The 27,607-nt window shown below is 39.0% G+C and overlaps 23 non-coding genes across 23 annotated transcripts; all 23 read right to left on the bottom strand.

Annotated features, from left to right (window-relative positions):
• Positions 1-9,591: 9,591 nt before the first annotated feature.
• On the bottom strand, positions 9,592-9,670 carry trnac-gca (transfer RNA cysteine (anticodon GCA)). Its single transcript has one exon. It is a non-coding gene; the product is annotated as a tRNA-Cys (tRNA).
• A 414-nt stretch (positions 9,671-10,084) lies between these two features.
• trnac-gca (transfer RNA cysteine (anticodon GCA)) lies at positions 10,085-10,156 on the bottom strand. The gene has a single exon. It is a non-coding gene; the product is annotated as a tRNA-Cys (tRNA).
• Positions 10,157-10,850: 694 nt separating this feature from the next.
• trnac-gca (transfer RNA cysteine (anticodon GCA)) lies at positions 10,851-10,922 on the bottom strand. The gene has a single exon. It is a non-coding gene; the product is annotated as a tRNA-Cys (tRNA).
• Positions 10,923-11,623: 701 nt separating this feature from the next.
• Positions 11,624-11,695, bottom strand: trnac-gca (transfer RNA cysteine (anticodon GCA)). The gene has a single exon. It is a non-coding gene; the product is annotated as a tRNA-Cys (tRNA).
• Positions 11,696-12,092: 397 nt separating this feature from the next.
• Positions 12,093-12,164, bottom strand: trnac-gca (transfer RNA cysteine (anticodon GCA)). The gene has a single exon. It is a non-coding gene; the product is annotated as a tRNA-Cys (tRNA).
• Positions 12,165-12,863: 699 nt separating this feature from the next.
• Positions 12,864-12,935, bottom strand: trnac-gca (transfer RNA cysteine (anticodon GCA)). Its single transcript has one exon. It is a non-coding gene; the product is annotated as a tRNA-Cys (tRNA).
• A 397-nt stretch (positions 12,936-13,332) lies between these two features.
• On the bottom strand, positions 13,333-13,404 carry trnac-gca (transfer RNA cysteine (anticodon GCA)). Its single transcript has one exon. It is a non-coding gene; the product is annotated as a tRNA-Cys (tRNA).
• Positions 13,405-14,103: 699 nt separating this feature from the next.
• Positions 14,104-14,175, bottom strand: trnac-gca (transfer RNA cysteine (anticodon GCA)). The gene has a single exon. It is a non-coding gene; the product is annotated as a tRNA-Cys (tRNA).
• A 397-nt stretch (positions 14,176-14,572) lies between these two features.
• On the bottom strand, positions 14,573-14,644 carry trnac-gca (transfer RNA cysteine (anticodon GCA)). The gene has a single exon. It is a non-coding gene; the product is annotated as a tRNA-Cys (tRNA).
• Positions 14,645-15,624: 980 nt separating this feature from the next.
• trnac-gca (transfer RNA cysteine (anticodon GCA)) lies at positions 15,625-15,696 on the bottom strand. Its single transcript has one exon. It is a non-coding gene; the product is annotated as a tRNA-Cys (tRNA).
• Positions 15,697-16,418: 722 nt separating this feature from the next.
• trnac-gca (transfer RNA cysteine (anticodon GCA)) lies at positions 16,419-16,490 on the bottom strand. The gene has a single exon. It is a non-coding gene; the product is annotated as a tRNA-Cys (tRNA).
• A 1,002-nt stretch (positions 16,491-17,492) lies between these two features.
• trnac-gca (transfer RNA cysteine (anticodon GCA)) lies at positions 17,493-17,564 on the bottom strand. Its single transcript has one exon. It is a non-coding gene; the product is annotated as a tRNA-Cys (tRNA).
• Positions 17,565-18,567: 1,003 nt separating this feature from the next.
• trnac-gca (transfer RNA cysteine (anticodon GCA)) lies at positions 18,568-18,639 on the bottom strand. The gene has a single exon. It is a non-coding gene; the product is annotated as a tRNA-Cys (tRNA).
• A 1,281-nt stretch (positions 18,640-19,920) lies between these two features.
• trnac-gca (transfer RNA cysteine (anticodon GCA)) lies at positions 19,921-19,992 on the bottom strand. Its single transcript has one exon. It is a non-coding gene; the product is annotated as a tRNA-Cys (tRNA).
• Positions 19,993-20,389: 397 nt separating this feature from the next.
• Positions 20,390-20,461, bottom strand: trnac-gca (transfer RNA cysteine (anticodon GCA)). Its single transcript has one exon. It is a non-coding gene; the product is annotated as a tRNA-Cys (tRNA).
• A 699-nt stretch (positions 20,462-21,160) lies between these two features.
• On the bottom strand, positions 21,161-21,232 carry trnac-gca (transfer RNA cysteine (anticodon GCA)). Its single transcript has one exon. It is a non-coding gene; the product is annotated as a tRNA-Cys (tRNA).
• A 397-nt stretch (positions 21,233-21,629) lies between these two features.
• On the bottom strand, positions 21,630-21,701 carry trnac-gca (transfer RNA cysteine (anticodon GCA)). The gene has a single exon. It is a non-coding gene; the product is annotated as a tRNA-Cys (tRNA).
• A 980-nt stretch (positions 21,702-22,681) lies between these two features.
• On the bottom strand, positions 22,682-22,753 carry trnac-gca (transfer RNA cysteine (anticodon GCA)). The gene has a single exon. It is a non-coding gene; the product is annotated as a tRNA-Cys (tRNA).
• Positions 22,754-23,475: 722 nt separating this feature from the next.
• trnac-gca (transfer RNA cysteine (anticodon GCA)) lies at positions 23,476-23,547 on the bottom strand. The gene has a single exon. It is a non-coding gene; the product is annotated as a tRNA-Cys (tRNA).
• Positions 23,548-24,549: 1,002 nt separating this feature from the next.
• Positions 24,550-24,621, bottom strand: trnac-gca (transfer RNA cysteine (anticodon GCA)). Its single transcript has one exon. It is a non-coding gene; the product is annotated as a tRNA-Cys (tRNA).
• Positions 24,622-25,624: 1,003 nt separating this feature from the next.
• On the bottom strand, positions 25,625-25,696 carry trnac-gca (transfer RNA cysteine (anticodon GCA)). Its single transcript has one exon. It is a non-coding gene; the product is annotated as a tRNA-Cys (tRNA).
• A 700-nt stretch (positions 25,697-26,396) lies between these two features.
• On the bottom strand, positions 26,397-26,468 carry trnac-gca (transfer RNA cysteine (anticodon GCA)). The gene has a single exon. It is a non-coding gene; the product is annotated as a tRNA-Cys (tRNA).
• Positions 26,469-27,190: 722 nt separating this feature from the next.
• trnac-gca (transfer RNA cysteine (anticodon GCA)) lies at positions 27,191-27,262 on the bottom strand. The gene has a single exon. It is a non-coding gene; the product is annotated as a tRNA-Cys (tRNA).
• Between the last annotated feature and the right edge of the window lie 345 nt (positions 27,263-27,607).

The following is a 27,607-nucleotide window of genomic DNA, read 5'->3' on the forward strand; positions in this document are numbered from 1 at the left end:
GCCTGTCCTACTGTAAGCAGAGTGTCAGTAATTACCCAGTATGCCGTTGTGTAATAGCCTCTCCGCCTCTATACTGCTCTCACCCCCGCCAACCCCCCGACTGTGTAGATGGAGAGTGAAAGGTACGTGGGCCGCGACTGGATCATTACCGGCTTCGTTTTAGCCTCTAGTCACCCCGGGCGGAATGCACTCAGAATGACAAGTGTCAGAGGGGGGTTTGGATATAGCCACCTCTCCAGATAAGAATGTGCTTTGGAATGCATTAAGGAGTCCTAATGCCTAAAGGTCTAGTTTTGCCAGTATGGCTTGCTTCCACTCCTCACTTCACTATTGTGGGCTTATACGGGTTTGTGTAGATATAGGAGATATACTTGTCAGTGTACAACTCCATTTTTTACCCCACCCCCTCAGCCTAACCCATATCAAATGCCAACCCCGGGAATAGACATCATTTATTCGTCTGGAAACAGGGTTTTTCAATGGCTATAGTTTTTTTTTCTTCAGGAAAGGGACACTGAACTGCTTCCCATGCTTACAAAAAAATGATTGCAGTCAGAGTGTAATATAAAATGCAGTACACTGCAGTATGTTGCAAATGCTGCCTCTGAAATAGCACTTTTTTTTTTTTTACTACAGTCATTTCGCAGTGTAATTGAAGTTACAGTGCAGTTATTCTGCGATTACTGGCGTCCAAAACACCACAGTCAAAAAACAGTCGAAACTGCAATCTTTTTTTGGGTAAGGGCAGAAGCATTCACTATTCCATGGAGTAACGGAACAAAAGTGAGGAGCTTTCTTGGTGCCACATCACCCGGCGCAATTAGTGGGCTTGAGTCTAACACCAAAATTGGACTCGCTTTCCTCGAGAAACAGGGATGTGATTTGCTTGCCCCTTTGTGTCATATTTCCATTTTCCACATTCTTTTGATCTGTATTAGCTGTTCTCTCTATGCTTAGATCCCCCTTTTTCATATCTTGGAGAAAAAAAAATCCCCAGGGAGTGGCAGCAATTTTCTTTTGTATAATGTATTAGTAGAACGAGGCGAGCTTGTCTCATTACTTATGCTGTGGCATTAAACTTTGATACGACCCACAGCTTTTAGCGTTTTAACGGCAGCCGTGCGACGCTGTTCATTTCAAGCAAATTTCCTCTGCCTTCATTCCGACAAGCGCACGTGGCTTTCAACAAGATACACACGGCCTGGTTCGCTCCGCTTTTTCCTTGTTTATGCAATCGTAAATTCGGGACACTGTTTGGTTGTAAGGCTTTGTCTAGACTTCCTCACACTCCCATCACCACCCACTGGTATCCTAGTCCCGCTCTCTGTACTCTCGATAATTCTTCACTAGAGACAAAGACTTTGTGATACATCTATGTATAGTACATTAATTTCATTGTTTTTCATCACAGCATCTTGCACATTTACCTAGAATTATATGGTATGTGACAAGGTGTACCCTCAGTGTTTTTTTATTTGCAGGAATGTCTCATTGCCTCCCTTAACTGTAGAGATAAGCAATCTGACTATATCTAAATATTTGAAAAAATGTCAATTGTGATAGCTCCCCCACACCACACGTGTTACCAAAGTAACCATCTGTAGGGTAATGAAATGCAGGACAACGTTGCCCTCCAGTGGTTTAGAGTGTATCAGACACTGGCTGGAAGTTTTATGAAGTAAAGCAGAGTTATGGGTGTGATCTGATCTCTCAATCATTCTTGTTCTCCCCTGTCTCTCTTTAGTCCTCTATCTCTCTATGTACCATCCTCTCTCTCGCTCTTTTTCTCTCCATGTACCATCTCTTCTCACGCCTGTCATACACAAATACGGACTCACCCAGCCACACACACGCCCTTCTCTCTCCCTCTCCAAATGTCCTACCTCCGTCTGTGTTGATGAGTGGTTGCTCTTTAATACATCAAATGTTTATCCAGTGGCTTTATGCAACGAGCCACTTGTGGCACACAACGTTTCACATAAAACATTTAAAAATCCTGCACGAGTCATTATCGAAATGTGATCATTTTCAAGCGGAATGTCATTCATTTCCTTACTGAATCAAAATGGTGTCATAATGACATCACGGAGAGAAAAACACCTGATAGAAGTTAGACACCTGTTATTTCATTTAAGATGGCAATTTTCTCGCATACAATGAGAAAAAAGTGACTGCTCACATCTGTGATTTTCAAAGCTTTTTGTGTCACATTCAATATTTAAAAAAAGAGAGAGCAAATGGCTTTTTTCCCCCTATGTCACAATGGTAAGGAGGCAATGTTATGTCTACGTGGATGGAATCAATTCCTGAACCACTCAACATCCTCAGCCTTCAGCTGTATTTGCAGCATGCAAAATGGAACATGATATCACGCAGTTGCACATGGCGTTTGGAACCGTGGGAGTAAACAATCTCAGCTTGACATGTCCTTGATGGATGTACGTTCCTTACCTCGAATCCCGGGGCTATGCTATGCTGACTGTCACGTTCAATACATGAACCACAGAACACCACATTGTTGTGACAAGTTTGTTTTTTCTCTCCTCTATCGGAGAGCCGAATGTTATTATTCTCTGCTTTCCCCTAGGTGGGAGAAGGCTTCACAACTGCCTTTGTCCTGTCCAAATGTTACTTCAGCTCATTCATCAGACTCTGGCCACTTGACTCAAAGGAAGGTACCAAGGGAAACAGGTTGACTGGGTTCAGAGGGGAGAGGGTAGGGGGGCTTTGATAGACAAGGTAATAAATGACTAAAAGTTGTGTGGAACATTGTGTTCAAGTTCGGCCCTCAATAGGTGATTTCCATGTTAATTTCTCCATACATTTGAGGTAACTGACACATACATTTGTCCATCAAGACTCTGACTTGTTAGAAGGGGGTAAGTTCCTAACGAGCACCGATATTAGCCGAGATGACCGCGGTAACAAGCTTAAGGCTACCCTCAGTGTAGAGTAGTACTTTAGAAATCCCAACTTGGGAAATTGTTTTATCACTTCAGCATCATCAATCAATACAATTCCAAAGGCATGAGCCGTATCGGTGGGCAAACGCATGATAGAACATGTAAGGAGACACAGACCCCTGCACGGACCCCCCAAAACACCAGTCTCAACGTCATAAGTGAAGAGGCAACACCGGGATGCTGGCCTTCCCAAGGATGAACCAGACTTGTGGAGGTCTACAATTATTTTTCCTCTGAGGTCTTGGCTGATTTCTTTTGATTTTCCCATGATATCAAGCAAAGAGGCACTGAGTTTGAAGGTAGACCTAGAAATACGTCCACAGTTACACCTCCAATTGACTCAAATTATGTCAATCAGAAGCTTTTAAAGCCATGACATCATTTTCTGGATTTTTCCAAGCTGTTTAAAGGCCCAGTCAACTTATTGTATGTAAACTTCTGACCCACTGGAATTGTGATACAGTGAATTAATCTGTCTGTAAACAATTGTTGGAAAAATTACTTGTGTTGTGCACAAAGTAGATGTCCTAACTGATTGGCCAAAACTATAGTTTGTTAACAAGAAATTTGTTGAGTGGTTGAAAAACTAGTTTTAAAGACTCCAACCTAAGTGTATGTAAACTTCCCGACTTCAACTGTAAATATATTTACCTCAAAAATATATGGTGGATTGGAAATAATGCCGACATGTCCATAGATGGAAGCAACAATCTGCGATATTAAAGCTGATCCACCCCTACATTTGTATTTGTTTTTATAATAAAAAAATATTAAAAAAAAAAATTACTTCTCTCCATCTGAATTCACGTGAAGACACAGGATAGGTTAAAGCAATGTAGTAGTCATTTGACAATCATTTTTGCATCAGTGCAGGAAAGAGGAGGAGAGACAGCCACTTTTGAGATGCAGCCAAAGTCTTGGCAAGGACATCGTCAAGAGTACATTTGACATGACATGTCCTCCAGCGGAACAGTAGAGGGCAGCAAAGTTCTCCCTTACCATCATGTCATCTCTCTCTCTCTGTCTCTCTCGCTCGCTGGGGTGAAACAGGAACTAATACGTGGCTAAACTGTTAAAAATCAAACCAATACCAATGAATATATGGTAGCCTTCTGCTTACAGCTAAGAATAATACAATTTGACAAAATGTCTAATGGTGTATAGTAAGTGGCTGCTCAACTCTTATTCAATACATTTTTCACCCCAAATGCTTTACCTGCATATTATTCTGCAGGACCCGCACCCGCCGAAAAAGCAAAGTAGGAACATTAACACTATGCCTTCTAATTACAGTCGCTGTACTCATCATATACAGGAGAACTGTCGCCTTATGGTGAGGATAGCCGTGTTGCAAGCCCGGTTTCAGATGCAATCATTAGGCAATGGCAAATAAAGTGTAGGAAATGATGAAACAGCATCTCTGCCACCAGTAATTACAGATAGTAGTGTAAATCCCCCTCCCGCACCTTTCCTACAGCCTGACAATTTTCTCAAGGCTTCTGGAAATAAATGCTGTTTGAATGCTCAACTGGTGTCGCTCATTCAGCCGACAAACTTTCAACCGGTTCTCCCCATTAAGCAATGAGTCTGAGTCAGAGGCTGGGCCTTCTCAGGTCTCTTCTCCGCCCGTTACGGGGCCTGAGCCGCTGAAGCCAGACACCATTAGCTCTGACACATTTAAAACCTTAGTCATTGGCGACTCCATTATTGAAAGATTGTGATATCTCACATCTCAAAATAGGTCTGCTTAATGTTAGATCCAAAGCAGTCATAGTCAATGAACTAATCACTGATCATAATATTGATGTGAATGGCCTGACTGAAACATGGCTCAAGCCTGATGAATTTACTGTAATTTACTTACAATGTTCAAATGGAAAAGTTCACAGACCCACTACAAAAGGCTTTCGGAGCCATCATCAACTCAGTGAGTTTTGTCCAACATGTCTCCGGACCTACTCAATACCACAGTCATTCCCTGGATCTAGTTTTGTCCCGTGCAACACATTTTGTGGATCTAAATGTTTTTCCTCATAATCTTGGACTATCTTATTACTTTTGCAATCACAATAAATAATCTGCTCAGACCCCAACTAAGGATCATCCCGCAAGAGACGATGGTGTTTACTTCAGCAGTGATGAATTCATGAACTTTGAAGAAAAGATCATGATCATTAGAAAGCAAAATACGGACTCTTTGAACTAATGTTCAGTTGTCCTGAGTCTGCACAGAACCTAGGATCAATGGAGACACTCAAGTGTTTTAGCCCTGTATCGCATTCATGAAAATAGTCATGGCCTCTAAACCTTCAAGCTGCAAACTGGAACCTATTCCAACTAAACTACTGAAAGAGCTACTTCCTGTGCTTGACCCTCCTATGTTGAACATAATAAATGTCTCCCTATCCACCGGATGTGTACCATACTCACTAAAAGTGGCAGTAATAAAGCCTCTCTTGAAAAAGCCAAACCTTGACCCTGAAAATGTAAAAAAAACTATTGGCCATTCCTCTCAAAATATTTTGAAAAAGCTGTTGTTCAGCAGCTCACTGCCTTCCCGAAGACAAATAATGTATACGAAACACTTCAGTCTGGTTTTAGACCCCATCATTGCTGCACACGTGAAGATGGTATGTGACCTTTTAATGGTGTCAGACTTAAGACTCTGCATCTGTCCTCGTGCTCCTAGACCTTAGTGCTTCATTTGACACCATATTGTTTTGGAGAGATTGGAAACCCTGAATGGTCTACATAGACAAGTGCTTGCCTGGTTTAGATCTTCATCTGTCGGAAAGATATCAGTTCGTCTCTGTGGATGGTTTGTCCTCTGACAAATCAATTTTACGTTTCGGTGTTCCTAATGTGAATTTAAGTATGCTCCCTCTCGGAGGACCTGAGCCTTAGGACCATGCCTCAGGACTACCTGGCCTGATGACTCCTGGCTGTCCCCAATCCACCTGATCATGCTGCTGCTCCAGTTTCAACTGTTCTTGAACCCTGACTTGTTCACAAGACGTTCTTCCTTGTGTGTTGTGCTCTCTCACTTGGGGCCTAAAACACCCCATAATTCAATTTGCAATGATTGTACATCCACTAAGAAAAGTCAGCCAAAACTTAAAACTAACATCAATATGGAGAAGTCAACATACAAGTGTAAGTAAAAACGAATGTAAATCAGTTAGAAATTGTGCAACTAATGCACGATGGTACAAACACGTATCGTAAAAGTAATGTTGTTTTTGTTTGGTTAGCTTTTGGAAACGATAGCTAGAGCATACTACTTTCCCTGAAATCAGATATTGTAATTTTGGATTTACCTGATATCATTGAATGGCTACTTTTGATGCCTGCGGATGTGTTGTCTTCTAGCCAAGATATGAAATGCAATAATATTTAACTGTAGGGCAAATAAAGCACACACAACAGCTACCGGTGGATCCATGTTGACTGAAAACACAACTGTGAAGTGATGAATTTCCGGGCAAGGGTGGTCCGTTTAAAATTCCTTCCTTCTTCCCTCGCCCCTTGACCTGAAAGTGTCAACTCATCATACAACATGATATGTAATCAGAAGTGTCCACTTAATTTGAGGGCTGAGGGGAGAGGGTTGTCTTTTACATGTTTGGAACGCAGCCATAGTCTGTTTCTCTCCCAAAGAGAGCTAGCCAAGTCAAAGGCTCCTAAATAGACACATTGAATGTACATAACCTAGCCTTTCCCTTTACTTCAGGACTGTCATGCTAAAATACCCACTGCACTCGATGGCCACTACCAGGCCGGCCTTGGGCATAAGCAACATAAGCGGTCGCTTAGGGGCCCACGACCCAATATATATATATATATATTTCTACGTTTTTTTTGGGGGGGGGGGGACTCAGTCGGTGTCTCAACTTACAGTTGAAAGTTAGAATACGGAAGGTGCCATTTTGAAAATTTGTTGTGCATCAGCAGTTTTTCTCTTTTTATGTCAGTCATTGACAGTCACTAAATTAGACAGTCACTAATGTTGGAAAAACATTTTTAGATTGGCAAATTAACCTAGCCAGCTTTCTCAACTTGTAGTAATCATGGTCAAATTATTGACCGGGAATGAAGGTGCACGTGCCCAGTGGCCCTGACCTCCAGGGGACCCACATTGAATTTGTTAGTCACTCTCAGATATTATATTAACATAAATCATGGAAAAATGTGTAGAGTTGCAGGAAATTTGCTTTAAAACTGAAAAATAATGATCTTCACCCCAAGGCAAAATGAGTGGAATTGCATGAAATAAGGGCCAGGTGCCAGCGGGACACCTGTCGACCCATCATACCCATGAAGTATTTGATTTTCACGTTGACAAAAGAAGTTGAACCTGAGACCTCTTGATGTGAAGTCTGTTGCACTTCCACCTCTGATATGAACTGTCTGACTGAGAGAAAAGTCATCTAATGAGGGAGATTTTAGATTGAGTAACATAACCTATAAGGGAGCACTCCCTCTCTCAAGATACACTTAGAAAGTACTTGATTTCAAGGGGGCGCCAGGATTTGAACGTGAGAAATTGTCTAATAAAGGACAGTTTTTTTAGTTAGGTTTTTAGTAAATAAATAATTAAACCCAATTTTGTATTGCTGATTCAAATTGTTAGCCAGGGTTCTTGAAGATAACCAAGAATTTACAACGTTCAGATGAGACAGAAGTAAGATGAAGATTAATGTTGACTGCTATGGACGTAAAATAATTACTAGTTCTTTAAGAGTTTTTTTCGGAAGATAACAGCTCTATAAATATTATTTTGTGGTGCCCGATCTACTTATTCAATGGTTTTTCTCTGTCAGACAGTTCCTAACAGAGGTGGAAGTGCAACAGACTTCAGATCAACAGGTCTCAGATGTTTTCAAAGAGAGAGTGTTCTTTGTTAGGTAATGTAGATCACCATCTATAATGTCCCAACCTCTTGCGACGAGCAAACCCGTATCCGGGAGCGTAATCATAGCCTCAAACGCATTAGCATAACGCAGCGGACATAAATACCCCTAGAAACTTTTCCTATTCATGAAAATCGCAAATGAAATAAATATATCCAAACACAAGCTTAGCCTTTTGTTAACAATACTGTCATCTCAGATTTTCAAAATATGCGTTACAGCCAACACTAGACAAGCATTTGTGTAAGTTTATCATGGCATAATGCTATGCTAGCTCTGCTGGCAGCAGGCAACATTTTCACGAAAATAAGAAAAGCAACCAAATTAAATCATTTACCTTTGAAGAACTTCAGATGCTTTCACTCAGGAGACTCCCAGTTAGATAGCAAATGTTCCTTTTTTCCCAAAATATTATTTTTGTAGGCGAAATAGCTCCCGTTTCTTCATCATGCTTGGCTGAGAAATCGACAGGAAAATGCTGCAACAATAACGACAAACTTTTTTCAAAATTTGCTCCATAATATCGACAGAAACACGGCAAGCGTTGTTTAGGATCCATCCTCAAGGTGTTTTTAACATATATATTCGATAATATATCCGTCGAGGCAATTGGTTTCTCATAAGAAGCGATTGGAAAAATGGCTACCTCAGTATTTTACTCGAGATTTTCTGCGGGAGACACCATGTGACCACATGCTATATATGGTCCCTTACAGCCATTCTTCAATGTAAATGCCTAAAAAGACGTCACAATGCTGTAGACACCTTGGGGAATACGTGGAAAACGTAAGCTCATTCGTAGCTCATTCACAGCCATATAAGGAGTCATTGGCATGAGGCGGTTTCAAAAAATGCGGCACTTCCTGGTTGGATTTTTATCTGGGTTTCGCCTGTAACATCAGTTCTGTGGCACTCAGAGACAATATCTTTGCAGTTTTGGAAACGTCGGGGTGTTTTCATTCCAAAGCTGTCAATTATATGCATAGTCGAGCATCTTTTCGTGACAAAATACCTTGTTTAAAACGGGAACGTTTTTCATCCAAACATTTTTATAGCGCCCCCTAATGCATAATCTTTCAGGATCAAATCCGGGCACCCCCTTGAAATCAAGTACTTTCTAAATGTATCTTGAGAGAGTGAGTGCTCCTTTTTAGGTTATGGAACTTAGTCTAAAATGTCCCTCATTAGATGTTTTTTCTCTGTCAGACAGTTCCTAACAGAGGTGAAGGTGAAACAGACTTCAGGTCTCAGATTCAAATATTTTTGTCAACTTGAAATCAAATACTTTATAGTTATGTTTTCAAAGAGAGAGTGTTCTTTATTAGATTATGTTGATCTCCAGCTAAAATGTCCCTTATTAGACAATTTCTCAGGATCAAATTCTGGCGCCCCCATGAAATCAAGTACTTTCTATTTGAAACTTGAGAGAGGGACTGCTCAGCTAAAAAGTCCCTCATTGGATGGTTTTTCTCTCAGTTGAACAGTTCCATAGCAGAGTTGGAGTTGAAATAGACTTCACATCAAGAGGCCTCCGGTTCAAAATCATTTGTCAACTTGAAATCAAATACTTCATGGGTATGTTTTCAGAGAGAGAGTGTTCTTCATTAGTTTTTGTTGATCTCCAGCTATTAATGTCCCTTATTAGACAATTTTTCAGCCTTTAATAAGTTTCTAGCAGAGGGGGTATGGCTCAGTGGTAGAGCATTTGACTGCAGATCAAGAGGTCCCAGGTTCCAGGATTTGAACCTGGGACCTCTTGATCTGCAGTCAAATGCTCTACCACTGAGCTATACCCCCTCTGCTAGAAACTGTCTAAAGGCGGAAAAATTGTCTAATATGGGACATTATAGCTGGAGATCAACATAACCTAATAAAGAAAACTCTCTCTTTGAAAACATACCCATAAAGTGTTTGATTTCAAGTTAACAAAAAAATTACAATCTGAGACCTATTGATCTGAAGTCTATTGCACTTCCACCTCTGATAGGAACTGTCTGACAGAGAAAAAACATTGAATGAGGGACATTTTAGACTGAGTAACATAACCAAAAAAGGAGCACTCCCTCTCTCAAGATACACTTAGAAAGTACTTGATTTCAAGAGGGTGCCAGGATTTGAACGTGAGAAATTGTCTAATAATTTTCCCTGAGTAACATATTCGAAAAAAGAGTCCTCTACCCTCAAAATACTATTTGAAAGCACTTGATTTAAAGGGGGCATCAGGATTTGAACCTGGGACCTCTTGATCTGCAGTCAAATGCTCTACCACTGAGCTATACCCCCTCTGCTAGAAACTGTCTAAAGGCGGAAAAATTGTCTAATATGGGACATTATAGCTGGAGATCAACAAAAACTAATGAAGAACACTCTCTCTCTGAAAATATACCCATAAAGTATTTGATTTCAAGATGACAAATATATTACAATCTGAGACCTATTGATCTGAAGTCTGTTGCACTTCCACCTCTGCTAGGAACTGTCTGACAGAGAAAAAACATCTAATGAGGGACATTTTTGCAGAGTACTCCCTCTCTCAAGAAACACCGAGAAAGTACTTGATTTCAAGGGGGCGCCAGGAATTTATCCTGAGAAATGGTCTAATAAGGGAGATTTGAGCTTGTGATCAACATAACCTAATAAAGAAAACCCTCTCTTTGAAAACATACCCATAAAGTGTTTGATTTCAAGTTGACTAAAAAATTACAATCTGAGACCTATTGATCTGAAGTCTATTGCACTTCCACCTCTGTTAGGAACTGTCTGACAGAGAAAAAACATTGAATGAGGGACATTTTAGACTGAGTAACATAACCAAAAAAGGAGCACTCCCTCTCTCAAGATACACTTAGAAAGTACTTGATTTCAAGAGGGTGCCAGGATTTGAACGTGAGAAATTGTCTAATAATTTTCCCTGAGTAACATATTCGAAAAAAGAGTCCTCTACCCTCAAAATACTATTTGAAAGCACTTGATTTAAAGGGGGCATCAGGATTTGAACCTGGGACCTCTTGATCTGCAGTCAAATGCTCTACCACTGAGCTATACCCCCTATGCTAGAAACTGTCTAAAGGCGGAAAAATTGTCTAATATGGGACATTATAGCTGGAGATCAACAAAAACTAATGAAGAACACTCTCTCTCTGAAAACATACCCATAAAGTATTTGATTTCAAGATGACAAATATATTACAATCTGAGACCTATTGATCTGAAGTCTGTTGCACTTCCACCTCTGTTAGGAACTGTCTGACAGAGAAAAAACATCTAATGAGGGACATTTTTGCAGAGCACTCCCTCTCTCAAGAAACACAGAGAAAGTACTTGATTTCAAGGGGGCGCCCGGATTTGATCCTGAGAAATGGTCTAATAAGGGAGATTTTAGCTTGTGATAAACATAATCTAATAAAGAAAACTCTCTCTTTGAAAACGTACCCATAAAGTGTTTGATTTCAAGTTGACAAAAAAATTACAATCTGAGACCTATTGATCTGAAGTCTATTGCACTTCCACCTCTGTTAGGAACTGTCTGACAGAGAAAAAACATTGAATGAGGGACATTTTAGACTGAGTAACATAACCAAAAAAGGAGCACTCCGTCTCTCAAGATACACTTAGAAAGTACTTGATTTCAAGGGGGTGCCAGGATTTGAACGTGAGAAATTGTCTAATAAGGGACAATTTTCCCTGAGTAACATATTCAAAAAAAGAGTTCTCTACTCTCAAAATACTCTTTGAAAGCACTTGATTTAAAGGGGGCATCAGGATTTGAACCTGGGACCTCTTGATCTGCAGTCAAATGCTCTACCACTGAGCAATACCCCCTCTGCTAGAAACTTACTAAAGGCTGAAAAATTGTCTAATAAGGGACATTCTAGCTGGAGATCAACAAAAACTAATGAAGAACACTCTCTCTGAAAACATACCCATAAAGTATTTGATTTCAAGATGACAAATATATTACAATCTGAGACCTATTGATCTGAAGTCTGTTGCTCTTCCACCTCTGTTAGGAACTGTCTGACAGAGAAAACACATCTAACGAGGCACATTTTTGCCCAGCACTCCCTCTCTCAAGAAACACATAGAAAGTACTTGATTTCAAGGGGGTGCCAGGATTTGAACGTGAGAAATTGTCTAATAAGGGACAATTTTCCCTGAGTAACATATTCGAAAAAAAGTACTCTACCCTCAAAGTACTCTTTGAAAGTACTTGATTTTAAGGGGGCATCAGGATTTGAACCTGGGACCTCTTGATCTGCAGTCAAATGCTCTACCACTGAGCAATACCCCCTCTGCTAAAAACTGTCTAAAGGCGGAGAAAATGTCTAATAAGGGACATTATAGATGGAGATCAACAAAAACTAATGAAGAACACTCTCTCTCTGAAAACATACCCATAAAGTATTTGATTTCAAGATGACAAATATATTACATTCTAAGACCTATTGATCTGAAGTCTGTTGCACTTCCACCTCTGCTAGGAACTGTCTGACAGAGAAAAAACATCTAATGAGGGACATTTTTGCAGAGTACTCCCTCTCTCAAGAAACACCGAGAAAGTACTTGATTTCAAGGGGGCGCCAGGATTTGATCCTGAGAAATTGTCTAATAAGGGAGATTTTAGCTTGTGATCAACATAACCTAATAAAGAAAACTCTCTCTTTGAAAACATACCCATAAAGTGTTTGATTTCAAGTTGACAAAAAAATTACAATCTGAGACCTATTGATCTGAAGTCTATTGCACTTCCACCTCTGTTAGGAACTGTCTGACAGAGAAAAAACATTGAATGAGGGACATTTTAGACTGAGTAACATAACCAAAAAAGGAGCACTCCCTCTCTCAAGATACACTTAGAAAGTACTTGATTTCAAGGGGGTGCCAGGATTTGAACGTGAGAAATTGTCTAATAAGGGACAATTTTCCCTGAGTAACACATTCGAAAAAAAGTCCTCTACCCTCAAAATACTCTTTGAAAGCACTTGATTCAAGGGGGCATCAGGATTTGAACCTGGGACCTCTTGATCTGCAGTCAAATGCTCTACCACTGAGCAATACCCCCTCTGCTAGAAACTGTCTGAAGGTGGAAAAATGGTCTTTTATGGGACATTATAGCTGGAGAACAACAAAAACTAATGAAGAACACTCTCTCTGAAAACATACCCATAAAGTATTTGATTTCAAGATGACAAATATATTACAATCTGAGACCTATTGATCTGAAGTCTGTTGCTCTTCCACCTCTGTTAGGAACTGTCTGACAGAGAAAACACATCTAACGAGGCACATTTTTGCCCAGCACTCCCTCTCTCAAGAAACACATAGAAAGTACTTGATTTCAAGGGGGTGCCAGGATTTGAACGTGAGAAATTGTCTAATAAGGGACAATTTTCCCTGAGTAACATATTCGAAAAAAAGTACTCTACCCTCAAAGTACTCTTTGAAAGTACTTGATTTTAAGGGGGCATCAGGATTTGAACCTGGGACCTCTTGATCTGCAGTCAAATGCTCTACCACTGAGCAATACCCCCTCTGCTAAAAACTGTCTAAAGGCGGAGAAAATGTCTAATAAGGGACATTATAGATGGAGATCAACAAAAACTAATGAAGAACACTGTCTCTCTGAAAACATACCCATAAAGTATTTGATTTCAAGATGACAAATATATTACATTCTAAGACCTATTGATCTGAAGTCTGTTGCACTTCCACCTCTGCTAGGAACTGTCTGACAGAGAAAAAACATCTAATGAGGGACATTTTTGCAGAGTACTCCCTCTCTCAAGAAACACCGAGAAAGTACTTGATTTCAAGGGGGCGCCAGGATTTGATCCTGAGAAATTGTCTAATAAGGGAGATTTTAGCTTGTGATCAACATAACCTAATAAAGAAAACTCTCTCTTTGAAAACATACCCATAAAGTGTTTGATTTCAAGTTGACAAAAAAATTACAATCTGAGACCTATTGATCTGAAGTCTATTGCACTTCCACCTCTGTTAGGAACTGTCTGACAGAGAAAAAACATTGAATGAGGGACATTTTAGACTGAGTAACATAACCAAAAAAGGAGCACTCCCTCTCTCAAGATACACTTAGAAAGTACTTGATTTCAAGGGGGTGCCAGGATTTGAACGTGAGAAATTGTCTAATAAGGGACAATTTTCCCTGAGTAACACATTCGAAAAAAAGTCCTCTACCCTCAAAATACTCTTTGAAAGCACTTGATTCAAGGGGGCATCAGGATTTGAACCTGGGACCTCTTGATCTGCAGTCAAATGCTCTACCACTGAGCAATACCCCCTCTGCTAGAAACTGTCTGAAGGTGGAAAAATGGTCTTTTATGGGACATTATAGCTGGAGAACAACAAAAACTAATGAAGAACACTCTCTCTGAAAACATACCCATAAAGTATTTGATTTCAAGATGACAAATATATTACAATCTGAGACCTATTGATCTGAAGTCTGTTGCTCTTCCACCTCTGTTAGGAACTGTCTGACAGAGAAAAAACATCTAATGAGGGACATTTTTGCCCAGCACTCCCTCTCTCAAGAAACACAGAGAAAGTACTTGATTTCAAGGGGGTGCCAGGATTTGAACGTGAGAAATTGTCTAATAAGGGACAATTTTCCCTGAGTAACATATTCGAAAAAAAGTACTCTACCCTCAAAGTACTCTTTGAAAGTACTTGATTTTAAGGGGGCATCAGGATTTGAACCAGGGACCTCTTGATCTGCAGTCAAATGCTCTACCACTGAGCTATACCCCCTCTGCTAAAAACTGTCTAAAGGCGGAGAAAATGTCTAATAAGGGACATTATAGATGGAGATCAACAAAAACTAATGAAGAACACTCTCTCTCTGAAAACATACCCATAAAGTATTTGATTTCAAGATGACAAATATATTACATTCTAAGACCTATTGATCTGAAGTCTGTTGCACTTCCACCTCTGCTAGGAACTGTCTGACAGAGAAAAAACATCTAATGAGGGACATTTTTGCAGAGTACTCCCTCTCTCAAGATACACTTAGAAAGTACTTGATTTCAAGGGGGTGCCAGGATTTGATCCTGAGAAATGGTCTAATAAGGGAGAATTTAGCTTGTGATCAACATAACTAGTGAAGAAAACTCTCTCTTTGAAAACGTACCCATAAAGTGTTTGATTCCAAGTTGACAAAAAATTACAATCTGAGACCTATTGATCTGAAGTCTATTGCACTTCCACCTCTGTTAGGAACTGTCTGACAGAGAAAAACCATCTTACGAGGGACATTTTTGCAGAGCACTCCCTCTCTCAAGATACACTGAGAAAGTACTTGATTTCAAGGGGGCACCAGGATTTGATCCTGAGAAATTGTCTAATAAGGGAGATTTTAGCTTGTGATCAACATAACCTAATAAAGAAAACTCTCTCTTTGAAAACATACCCATAAAGTGTTTGATTTCAAGTTGATAAAAAAATTACAATCTGAGACCTAATGATCTGAAATCTATTGCACTACCACCTCTGATAGGAACTGTCTGACAGAGAAAAACCATTGAATGAGGGACATTTTAGACTGAGTAACATAACCAAAAAAGGAGCACTCCCTCTCTCAAGATACACTTAGAAAGTACTTGATTTCAAGGGGGTGCCAGGATTTGAACGAAATAAATTGTCTAATAAGGGACATTTTTCCCTGAGTAACATATTCGAAAAAAGGGTCCTCTACTCACAAAAAAAATCTTTGAAAGCACTTGTTTTAAAGGGGGCATCAGGATTTGAACCCAGGATCTCTTGATCTGCAGTCAAATGCTCTACCACTGAGCTATACCCCCTCTGCTAGAAACTGTCCAAAGGAGGAAAAATTGTCCAATAAGGGACATTATAGCTGGAGATCAACAAAAACTAATATAGAACACTCTCTCTCTGAAAACATACCCATAAAGTATTTGATTTGAAGATGACAAATATATTACAATCTGAGACCTATTGATCTGAAGTCTATTGCACTTCCACCTCTGTTAGGAACTGTCTGACAGAGAAAAAACATTGAATGAGGGACATTTTAGACTGAGTAACATAACCAAAAAAGGAGCACTCCCTCTCTCAAGAAACACCGAGAAAGTACTTGATTTCAAGGGGGCTTCAGGATTTGATCCTGAGTAATTGTCTAATAAGGGAGATTTTAGCTTGTGATCAACATAACCTAATAAAGAAAACTCTCTCTTTGAAAACGTACCCATAAAGTGTTTGATTTCAAGTTGAAAAAAAAATTACAATCTGAGACCTATTGATCTGAAGTCTATTGCACTTCCACCTCTGTTAGGAACTGTCTGACAGAGAAAAAACATTGAATGAGGGACATTTTAGACTGAGTAACATAACCAAAAAAGGAGCACTCCCTCTCTCAAAATACACTTAGAAAGTACTTGATTTCAAGGGGGTGCCAGGATTTGAACGTGAGAAATTGTCTAATAAGGGACACTTTTCCCTGAGTAACATATTCAAAAACAGAGTCCTCTACCCTCAAAATACTATTTGAAAGCACTTGATTTAAAGGGGGTATCAGGATTTGAACCTGGGACCTCTTGATCTGCAGTCAAATACTCTACCACTGAGCTATACCCCCTCTGCTAGAAACTGTCTAAAGGCGGAAAAATTGTCTAATAAGGGACATTATAGCTGGAGATCAACAAAAACTAATGAAGAACACTCTCTCTCTGAAAACATACCCATAAAGTATTTGATTTCAAGATGACAAATATATTACAATCTGAGACCTATTGATCTGAAGTCTGTTGCACTTCCACCTCTGTTAGGAACTGTCTGACAGAGAAAAAACATCTAATGAGGGACATTTTAGCAGAGCACTCCCTCTCTCAAGAAACACCGAGAAAGTACTTGATTTCAAGGGGGCGCCAGGATTTGATCCTGAGAAATTGTCTAATAAGGGACATTATAGCTGGAGATCAACAAAAACTAATGAAGAACACTCTCTCTCTGAAAACATACCCATAAAGTATTTGATTTCAAGATGACAAATATATTACAATCTGAGACCTATTGATCTGAAGTCTATTGCACTTCCACCTCTGTTAGGAACTGTCTGACAGAGAAAAAACATTGAATGAGGGACATTTTAGACTGAGTAACGTAACCAAAAAAGGAGCACTCCCTCTCTCAAGAAACACTGAGAAAGTACTTGATTTCAAGAGGGCGCCAGTATTTGATCCTGAGAAATTGTCTAATAATGGAGATTTTAGCTTGTGATCAACATAACCTAATAAAGAAAACTCTCTCTTTGAAAATGTACCCATAAAGTGTTTGATTTCAAGTTGACAAAAAAATTACAATCTGAGACCTATTGATCTGAAGTCTATTGCACTTCCACCTCTGATAGGAACTGTCTGACAGAGAAAAAACATTGAATGAGGGACATTTTAGACTGAGTAACATAACCAAAAAAGGAGCACTCCCTCTCTCAAGATACACTTAGAAAGTACTTGATTTCAAGGGGGTGCCAGGATTTGAACGAAAGAAATTGTCTAATAAGGGACAATTTTCCCTGAGTAACATATTCGAAAAAAGGGTCCTCTACCCTCAAAATACTATTTGAAAGCACTTGATTTAAAGGGGGTATCAGGATTTGAACCTGGGACCTCTTGATCTGCAGTCAAATACTCTACCACTGAGCTATACCCCCTCTGCTAGAAACTGTCAAAAGGCGGAAAAATTGTCTAATAAGGGACATTATAGCTGGAGATCAACAAAAACTAATGAAGAACACTCTCTCTCTGAAAACATACCCATAAAGTATTTGATTTCAAGATGACAAATATATTACAATCTGAGACCTATTGATCTGAAGTCTGTTGCACTTCCACCTCTGTTAGGAACTGTCTGACAGAGAAAAAACATCTAATGAGGGACATTTTAGCAGAGCACTCCCTCTCTCAAGAAACACCGAGAAAGTACTTGATTTCAAGGGGGCGCCAGGATTTGATCCTGAGAAATTGTCTAATAAGGGACATTATAGCTGGAGATCAACAAAAACTAATGAAGAACACTCTCTCTCTGAAAACATACCCATAAAGTATTTGATTTCAAGATGACAAATATATTACAATCTGAGACCTATTGATCTGAAGTCTATTGCACTTCCACCTCTGTTAGGAACTGTCTGACAGAGAAAAAACATTGAATGAGGGACATTTTAGACTGAGTAACGTAACCAAAAAAGGAGCACTCCCTCTCTCAAGAAACACTGAGAAAGTACTTGATTTCAAGAGGGCGCCAGTATTTGATCCTGAGAAATTGTCTAATAATGGAGATTTTAGCTTGTGATCAACATAACCTAATAAAGAAAACTCTCTCTTTGAAAATGTACCCATAAAGTGTTTGATTTCAAGTTGACAAAAAAATTACAATCTGAGACCTATTGATCTGAAGTCTATTGCACTTCCACCTCTGATAGGAACTGTCTGACAGAGAAAAAACATTGAATGAGGGACATTTTAGACTGAGTAACATAACCAAAAAAGGAGCACTCCCTCTCTGAAGATACACTTAGAAAGTACTTGATTTCAAGGGGGTGCCAGGATTTGAACGAAAGAAATTGTCTAATAAGGGACAATTTTCCCTGAGTAACATATTCGAAAAAAGGGTCCTCTACTCACAAAACAACTCTTTGAAAGCACTTGTTTTAAAGGGGGCATCAGGATTTGAACCTAGGACCTCTTGATCTGCAGTCAAATGCTCTACCACTGAGCTATACCCCCTCTACTAGAACCTGTCTAAAGGCTGAAAAATTGTCTAATAAGGGACATTATAGCTGGAGATCAACAAAAACTAATGAAGAACACTCTCTCTCTGAAAACATACCCATAACGTTTTTGATTTCAAGATGACAAATATATTACAATCTGAGACCTATTGATCTGAAGTCTGTTGCACTTCCACCTCTATTAGGAACAGTCTGACAGAGAAAAACCATCTAATGAGGGACATTTTTGCAGAGCACTTCCTCTCTCAAGAAACACAGAGAAAGTACTTGATTTCAAGGGGGCGCCAGGATTTGATCCTGAGAAATTGTCTAATAAGGGAGATTTTAGCTTGTGATCAGCATAACCTAATAAAGAAAACTATCTCTTTGAAAACATACCCATAAAGTGTTTGATTTCAAGTTGACAAAAAATTACAATCTGAGACCTATTGATCTGAAGTCTGTTGCACTTCCACCTCTGTTAGGAACTGTCTGACAGAGAAAAAACATTGAATGAGGGACATTTTAGACTGAGTAAAATAACCAAAAAAGGAGCACTCCCTCTCTCAAGAAACACCGAGAAAGTACTTGATTTCAAGGGGGCTTCAGGATTTGATCCTGAGTAATTGTCTAATAAGGTAGATTTTAGCTTGTGATCAACATAACCTAATAAAGAAAACTCTCTCTTTGAAAACATACCCATAAAGTGTTTGATTTCAAGTTGACAAAAAAATTACAATCTGAGACCTATCGATCTGAAGTCTATTGCACTTCCACCTCTGCAAGGAACTGTCTGACAGAGAAAAAACATTGAATGAGGGACATTTTTGCAGAGCACTCCCTCTCTCAAGAAACACAGAGAAAGTACTTGATTTCAAGGGGGCGCCCGGATTTGATCCTGAGAAATGGTCTAATAAGGGAGATTTTAGCTTGTGATAAACATAATCTAATAAAGAAAACTCTCTCTTTGAAAACGTACCCATAAAGTGTTTGATTTCAAGTTGACAAAAAAATTACAATCTGAGACCTATTGATCTGAAGTCTATTGCACTTCCACCTCTGTTAGGAACTGTCTGACAGAGAAAAAACATTGAATGAGGGACATTTTAGACTGAGTAACATAACCAAAAAAGGAGCACTCCGTCTCTCAAGATACACTTAGAAAGTACTTGATTTCAAGGGGGTGCCAGGATTTGAACGTGAGAAATTGTCTAATAAGGGACAATTTTCCCTGAGTAACATATTCAAAAAAAGAGTTCTCTACTCTCAAAATACTCTTTGAAAGCACTTGATTTAAAGGGGGCATCAGGATTTGAACCTGGGACCTCTTGATCTGCAGTCAAATGCTCTACCACTGAGCAATACCCCCTCTGCTAGAAACTTACTAAAGGCTGAAAAATTGTCTAATAAGGGACATTCTAGCTGGAGATCAACAAAAACTAATGAAGAACACTCTCTCTGAAAACATACCCATAAAGTATTTGATTTCAAGATGACAAATATATTACAATCTGAGACCTATTGATCTGAAGTCTGTTGCTCTTCCACCTCTGTTAGGAACTGTCTGACAGAGAAAACACATCTAACGAGGCACATTTTTGCCCAGCACTCCCTCTCTCAAGAAACACATAGAAAGTACTTGATTTCAAGGGGGTGCCAGGATTTGAACGTGAGAAATTGTCTAATAAGGGACAATTTTCCCTGAGTAACATATTCGAAAAAAAGTACTCTACCCTCAAAGTACTCTTTGAAAGTACTTGATTTTAAGGGGGCATCAGGATTTGAACCTGGGACCTCTTGATCTGCAGTCAAATGCTCTACCACTGAGCAATACCCCCTCTGCTAAAAACTGTCTAAAGGCGGAGAAAATGTCTAATAAGGGACATTATAGATGGAGATCAACAAAAACTAATGAAGAACACTCTCTCTCTGAAAACATACCCATAAAGTATTTGATTTCAAGATGACAAATATATTACATTCTAAGACCTATTGATCTGAAGTCTGTTGCACTTCCACCTCTGCTAGGAACTGTCTGACAGAGAAAAAACATCTAATGAGGGACATTTTTGCAGAGTACTCCCTCTCTCAAGAAACACCGAGAAAGTACTTGATTTCAAGGGGGCGCCAGGATTTGATCCTGAGAAATTGTCTAATAAGGGAGATTTTAGCTTGTGATCAACATAACCTAATAAAGAAAACTCTCTCTTTGAAAACATACCCATAAAGTGTTTGATTTCAAGTTGACAAAAAAATTACAATCTGAGACCTATTGATCTGAAGTCTATTGCACTTCCACCTCTGTTAGGAACTGTCTGACAGAGAAAAAACATTGAATGAGGGACATTTTAGACTGAGTAACATAACCAAAAAAGGAGCACTCCCTCTCTCAAGATACACTTAGAAAGTACTTGATTTCAAGGGGGTGCCAGGATTTGAACGTGAGAAATTGTCTAATAAGGGACAATTTTCCCTGAGTAACACATTCGAAAAAAAGTCCTCTACCCTCAAAATACTCTTTGAAAGCACTTGATTCAAGGGGGCATCAGGATTTGAACCTGGGACCTCTTGATCTGCAGTCAAATGCTCTACCACTGAGCAATACCCCCTCTGCTAGAAACTGTCTGAAGGTGGAAAAATGGTCTTTTATGGGACATTATAGCTGGAGAACAACAAAAACTAATGAAGAACACTCTCTCTGAAAACATACCCATAAAGTATTTGATTTCAAGATGACAAATATATTACAATCTGAGACCTATTGATCTGAAGTCTGTTGCTCTTCCACCTCTGTTAGGAACTGTCTGACAGAGAAAAAACATCTAATGAGGGACATTTTTGCCCAGCACTCCCTCTCTCAAGAAACACAGAGAAAGTACTTGATTTCAAGGGGGTGCCAGGATTTGAACGTGAGAAATTGTCTAATAAGGGACAATTTTCCCTGAGTAACATATTCGAAAAAAAGTACTCTACCCTCAAAGTACTCTTTGAAAGTACTTGATTTTAAGGGGGCATCAGGATTTGAACCAGGGACCTCTTGATCTGCAGTCAAATGCTCTACCACTGAGCTATACCCCCTCTGCTAAAAACTGTCTAAAGGCGGAGAAAATGTCTAATAAGGGACATTATAGATGGAGATCAACAAAAACTAATGAAGAACACTCTCTCTCTGAAAACATACCCATAAAGTATTTGATTTCAAGATGACAAATATATTACATTCTAAGACCTATTGATCTGAAGTCTGTTGCACTTCCACCTCTGCTAGGAACTGTCTGACAGAGAAAAAACATCTAATGAGGGACATTTTTGCAGAGTACTCCCTCTCTCAAGATACACTTAGAAAGTACTTGATTTCAAGGGGGTGCCAGGATTTGATCCTGAGAAATGGTCTAATAAGGGAGAATTTAGCTTGTGATCAACATAACTAGTGAAGAAAACTCTCTCTTTGAAAACGTACCCATAAAGTGTTTGATTCCAAGTTGACAAAAAATTACAATCTGAGACCTATTGATCTGAAGTCTATTGCACTTCCACCTCTGTTAGGAACTGTCTGACAGAGAAAAACCATCTTACGAGGGACATTTTTGCAGAGCACTCCCTCTCTCAAGATACACTGAGAAAGTACTTGATTTCAAGGGGGCACCAGGATTTGATCCTGAGAAATTGTCTAATAAGGGAGATTTTAGCTTGTGATCAACATAACCTAATAAAGAAAACTCTCTCTTTGAAAACATACCCATAAAGTGTTTGATTTCAAGTTGATAAAAAAATTACAATCTGAGACCTAATGATCTGAAATCTATTGCACTACCACCTCTGATAGGAACTGTCTGACAGAGAAAAACCATTGAATGAGGGACATTTTAGACTGAGTAACATAACCAAAAAAGGAGCACTCCCTCTCTCAAGATACACTTAGAAAGTACTTGATTTCAAGGGGGTGCCAGGATTTGAACGAAATAAATTGTCTAATAAGGGACATTTTTCCCTGAGTAACATATTCGAAAAAAGGGTCCTCTACTCACAAAAAAAATCTTTGAAAGCACTTGTTTTAAAGGGGGCATCAGGATTTGAACCCAGGATCTCTTGATCTGCAGTCAAATGCTCTACCACTGAGCTATACCCCCTCTGCTAGAAACTGTCCAAAGGAGGAAAAATTGTCCAATAAGGGACATTATAGCTGGAGATCAACAAAAACTAATATAGAACACTCTCTCTCTGAAAACATACCCATAAAGTATTTGATTTGAAGATGACAAATATATTACAATCTGAGACCTATTGATCTGAAGTCTATTGCACTTCCACCTCTGTTAGGAACTGTCTGACAGAGAAAAAACATTGAATGAGGGACATTTTAGACTGAGTAACATAACCAAAAAAGGAGCACTCCCTCTCTCAAGAAACACCGAGAAAGTACTTGATTTCAAGGGGGCTTCAGGATTTGATCCTGAGTAATTGTCTAATAAGGGAGATTTTAGCTTGTGATCAACATAACCTAATAAAGAAAACTCTCTCTTTGAAAACGTACCCATAAAGTGTTTGATTTCAAGTTGAAAAAAAAATTACAATCTGAGACCTATTGATCTGAAGTCTATTGCACTTCCACCTCTGTTAGGAACTGTCTGACAGAGAAAAAACATTGAATGAGGGACATTTTAGACTGAGTAACATAACCAAAAAAGGAGCACTCCCTCTCTCAAAATACACTTAGAAAGTACTTGATTTCAAGGGGGTGCCAGGATTTGAACGTGAGAAATTGTCTAATAAGGGACACTTTTCCCTGAGTAACATATTCAAAAACAGAGTCCTCTACCCTCAAAATACTATTTGAAAGCACTTGATTTAAAGGGGGTATCAGGATTTGAACCTGGGACCTCTTGATCTGCAGTCAAATACTCTACCACTGAGCTATACCCCCTCTGCTAGAAACTGTCTAAAGGCGGAAAAATTGTCTAATAAGGGACATTATAGCTGGAGATCAACAAAAACTAATGAAGAACACTCTCTCTCTGAAAACATACCCATAAAGTATTTGATTTCAAGATGACAAATATATTACAATCTGAGACCTATTGATCTGAAGTCTGTTGCACTTCCACCTCTGTTAGGAACTGTCTGACAGAGAAAAAACATCTAATGAGGGACATTTTAGCAGAGCACTCCCTCTCTCAAGAAACACCGAGAAAGTACTTGATTTCAAGGGGGCGCCAGGATTTGATCCTGAGAAATTGTCTAATAAGGGACATTATAGCTGGAGATCAACAAAAACTAATGAAGAACACTCTCTCTCTGAAAACATACCCATAAAGTATTTGATTTCAAGATGACAAATATATTACAATCTGAGACCTATTGATCTGAAGTCTATTGCACTTCCACCTCTGTTAGGAACTGTCTGACAGAGAAAAAACATTGAATGAGGGACATTTTAGACTGAGTAACGTAACCAAAAAAGGAGCACTCCCTCTCTCAAGAAACACTGAGAAAGTACTTGATTTCAAGAGGGCGCCAGTATTTGATCCTGAGAAATTGTCTAATAATGGAGATTTTAGCTTGTGATCAACATAACCTAATAAAGAAAACTCTCTCTTTGAAAATGTACCCATAAAGTGTTTGATTTCAAGTTGACAAAAAAATTACAATCTGAGACCTATTGATCTGAAGTCTATTGCACTTCCACCTCTGATAGGAACTGTCTGACAGAGAAAAAACATTGAATGAGGGACATTTTAGACTGAGTAACATAACCAAAAAAGGAGCACTCCCTCTCTCAAGATACACTTAGAAAGTACTTGATTTCAAGGGGGTGCCAGGATTTGAACGAAAGAAATTGTCTAATAAGGGACAATTTTCCCTGAGTAACATATTCGAAAAAAGGGTCCTCTACCCTCAAAATACTATTTGAAAGCACTTGATTTAGAGGGGGTATCAGGATTTGAACCTGGGACCTCTTGATCTGCAGTCAAATACTCTACCACTGAGCTATACCCCCTCTGCTAGAAACTGTCAAAAGGCGGAAAAATTGTCTAATAAGGGACATTATAGCTGGAGATCAACAAAAACTAATGAAGAACACTCTCTCTCTGAAAACATACCCATAAAGTATTTGATTTCAAGATGACAAATATATTACAATCTGAGACCTATTGATCTGAAGTCTGTTGCACTTCCACCTCTGTTAGGAACTGTCTGACAGAGAAAAAACATCTAATGAGGGACATTTTAGCAGAGCACTCCCTCTCTCAAGAAACACCGAGAAAGTACTTGATTTCAAGGGGGCGCCAGGATTTGATCCTGAGAAATTGTCTAATAAGGGACATTATAGCTGGAGATCAACAAAAACTAATGAAGAACACTCTCTCTCTGAAAACATACCCATAAAGTATTTGATTTCAAGATGACAAATATATTACAATCTGAGACCTATTGATCTGAAGTCTATTGCACTTCCACCTCTGTTAGGAACTGTCTGACAGAGAAAAAACATTGAATGAGGGACATTTTAGACTGAGTAACGTAACCAAAAAAGGAGCACTCCCTCTCTCAAGAAACACTGAGAAAGTACTTGATTTCAAGAGGGCGCCAGTATTTGATCCTGAGAAATTGTCTAATAATGGAGATTTTAGCTTGTGATCAACATAACCTAATAAAGAAAACTCTCTCTTTGAAAATGTACCCATAAAGTGTTTGATTTCAAGTTGACAAAAAAATTACAATCTGAGACCTATTGATCTGAAGTCTATTGCACTTCCACCTCTGATAGGAACTGTCTGACAGAGAAAAAACATTGAATGAGGGACATTTTAGACTGAGTAACATAACCAAAAAAGGAGCACTCCCTCTCTGAAGATACACTTAGAAAGTACTTGATTTCAAGGGGGTGCCAGGATTTGAACGAAAGAAATGGTCTAATAAGGGACAATTTTCCCTGAGTAACATATTCGAAAAAAGGGTCCTCTACTCACAAAACAACTCTTTGAAAGCACTTGTTTTAAAGGGGGCATCAGGATTTGAACCTAGGACCTCTTGATCTGCAGTCAAATGCTCTACCACTGAGCTATACCCCCTCTACTAGAACCTGTCTAAAGGCTGAAAAATTGTCTAATAAGGGACATTATAGCTGGAGATCAACAAAAACTAATGAAGAACACTCTCTCTCTGAAAACATACCCATAACGTTTTTGATTTCAAGATGACAAATATATTACAATCTGAGACCTATTGATCTGAAGTCTGTTGCACTTCCACCTCTATTAGGAACAGTCTGACAGAGAAAAACCATCTAATGAGGGACATTTTTGCAGAGCACTTCCTCTCTCAAGAAACACAGAGAAAGTACTTGATTTCAAGGGGGCGCCAGGATTTGATCCTGAGAAATTGTCTAATAAGGGAGATTTTAGCTTGTGATCAGCATAACCTAATAAAGAAAACTATCTCTTTGAAAACATACCCATAAAGTGTTTGATTTCAAGTTGACAAAAAATTACAATCTGAGACCTATTGATCTGAAGTCTGTTGCACTTCCACCTCTGTTAGGAACTGTCTGACAGAGAAAAAACATTGAATGAGGGACATTTTAGACTGAGTAACATAACCAAAAAAGGAGCACTCCCTCTCTCAAGATACACTTAGAAAGTACTTGATTTCAAGGGGATGCCAGGATTTGAACGTGAGAAATTGTCTAATAAGGGACAATTTTCCCTGAGTAACATATTCGAAAAAAGAGTCCTCTACCCTCAACATACTCTTTGAAAGCACTTGATTTAAAGGGGGCATCAGGATTTGAACCTGGGACCTCTTGATCTGCAATCAAATGCTCTACCACTGAGCTATACCCCCTCTGCTAGAAACTGTCCAAAGGAGGAAAAATTGTCCAATAAGGGACATTATAGCTGGAGATCAACAAAAACTAATATAGAACACTCTCTCTCTGAAAACATACCCATAAAGTATTTGATTTGAAGATGACAAATATATTACAATCTGAGACCTATTGATCTGAAGTCTATTGCACTTCCACCTCTGTTAGGAACTGTCTGACAGAGAAAAAACATTGAATGAGGGACATTTTAGACTGAGTAACATAACCAAAAAAGGAGCACTCCCTCTCTCAAGAAACACCGAGAAAGTACTTGATTTCAAGGGGGCTTCAGGATTTGATCCTGAGTAATTGTCTAATAAGGGAGATTTTAGCTTGTGATCAACATAACCTAATAAAGAAAACTCTCTCTTTGAAAACGTACCCATAAAGTGTTTGATTTCAAGTTGAAAAAAAAATTACAATCTGAGACCTATTGATCTGAAGTCTATTGCACTTCCACCTCTGTTAGGAACTGTCTGACAGAGAAAAAACATTGAATGAGGGACATTTTAGACTGAGTAACATAACCAAAAAAGGAGCACTCCCTCTCTCAAAATACACTTAGAAAGTACTTGATTTCAAGGGGGTGCCAGGATTTGAACGTGAGAAATTGTCTAATAAGGGACACTTTTCCCTGAGTAACATATTCAAAAACAGAGTCCTCTACCCTCAAAATACTATTTGAAAGCACTTGATTTAAAGGGGGTATCAGGATTTGAACCTGGGACCTCTTGATCTGCAGTCAAATACTCTACCACTGAGCTATACCCCCTCTGCTAGAAACTGTCTAAAGGCGGAAAAATTGTCTAATAAGGGACATTATAGCTGGAGATCAACAAAAACTAATGAAGAACACTCTCTCTCTGAAAACATACCCATAAAGTATTTGATTTCAAGATGACAAATATATTACAATCTGAGACCTATTGATCTGAAGTCTGTTGCACTTCCACCTCTGTTAGGAACTGTCTGACAGAGAAAAAACATCTAATGAGGGACATTTTAGCAGAGCACTCCCTCTCTCAAGAAACACCGAGAAAGTACTTGATTTCAAGGGGGCGCCAGGATTTGATCCTGAGAAATTGTCTAATAAGGGACATTATAGCTGGAGATCAAC

Source organism: Oncorhynchus clarkii, chromosome 31, assembly GCF_045791955.1.
Source record: "Oncorhynchus clarkii lewisi isolate Uvic-CL-2024 chromosome 31, UVic_Ocla_1.0, whole genome shotgun sequence".
In the NCBI taxonomy this organism is placed as follows: domain Eukaryota; kingdom Metazoa; phylum Chordata; class Actinopteri; order Salmoniformes; family Salmonidae; genus Oncorhynchus; species Oncorhynchus clarkii.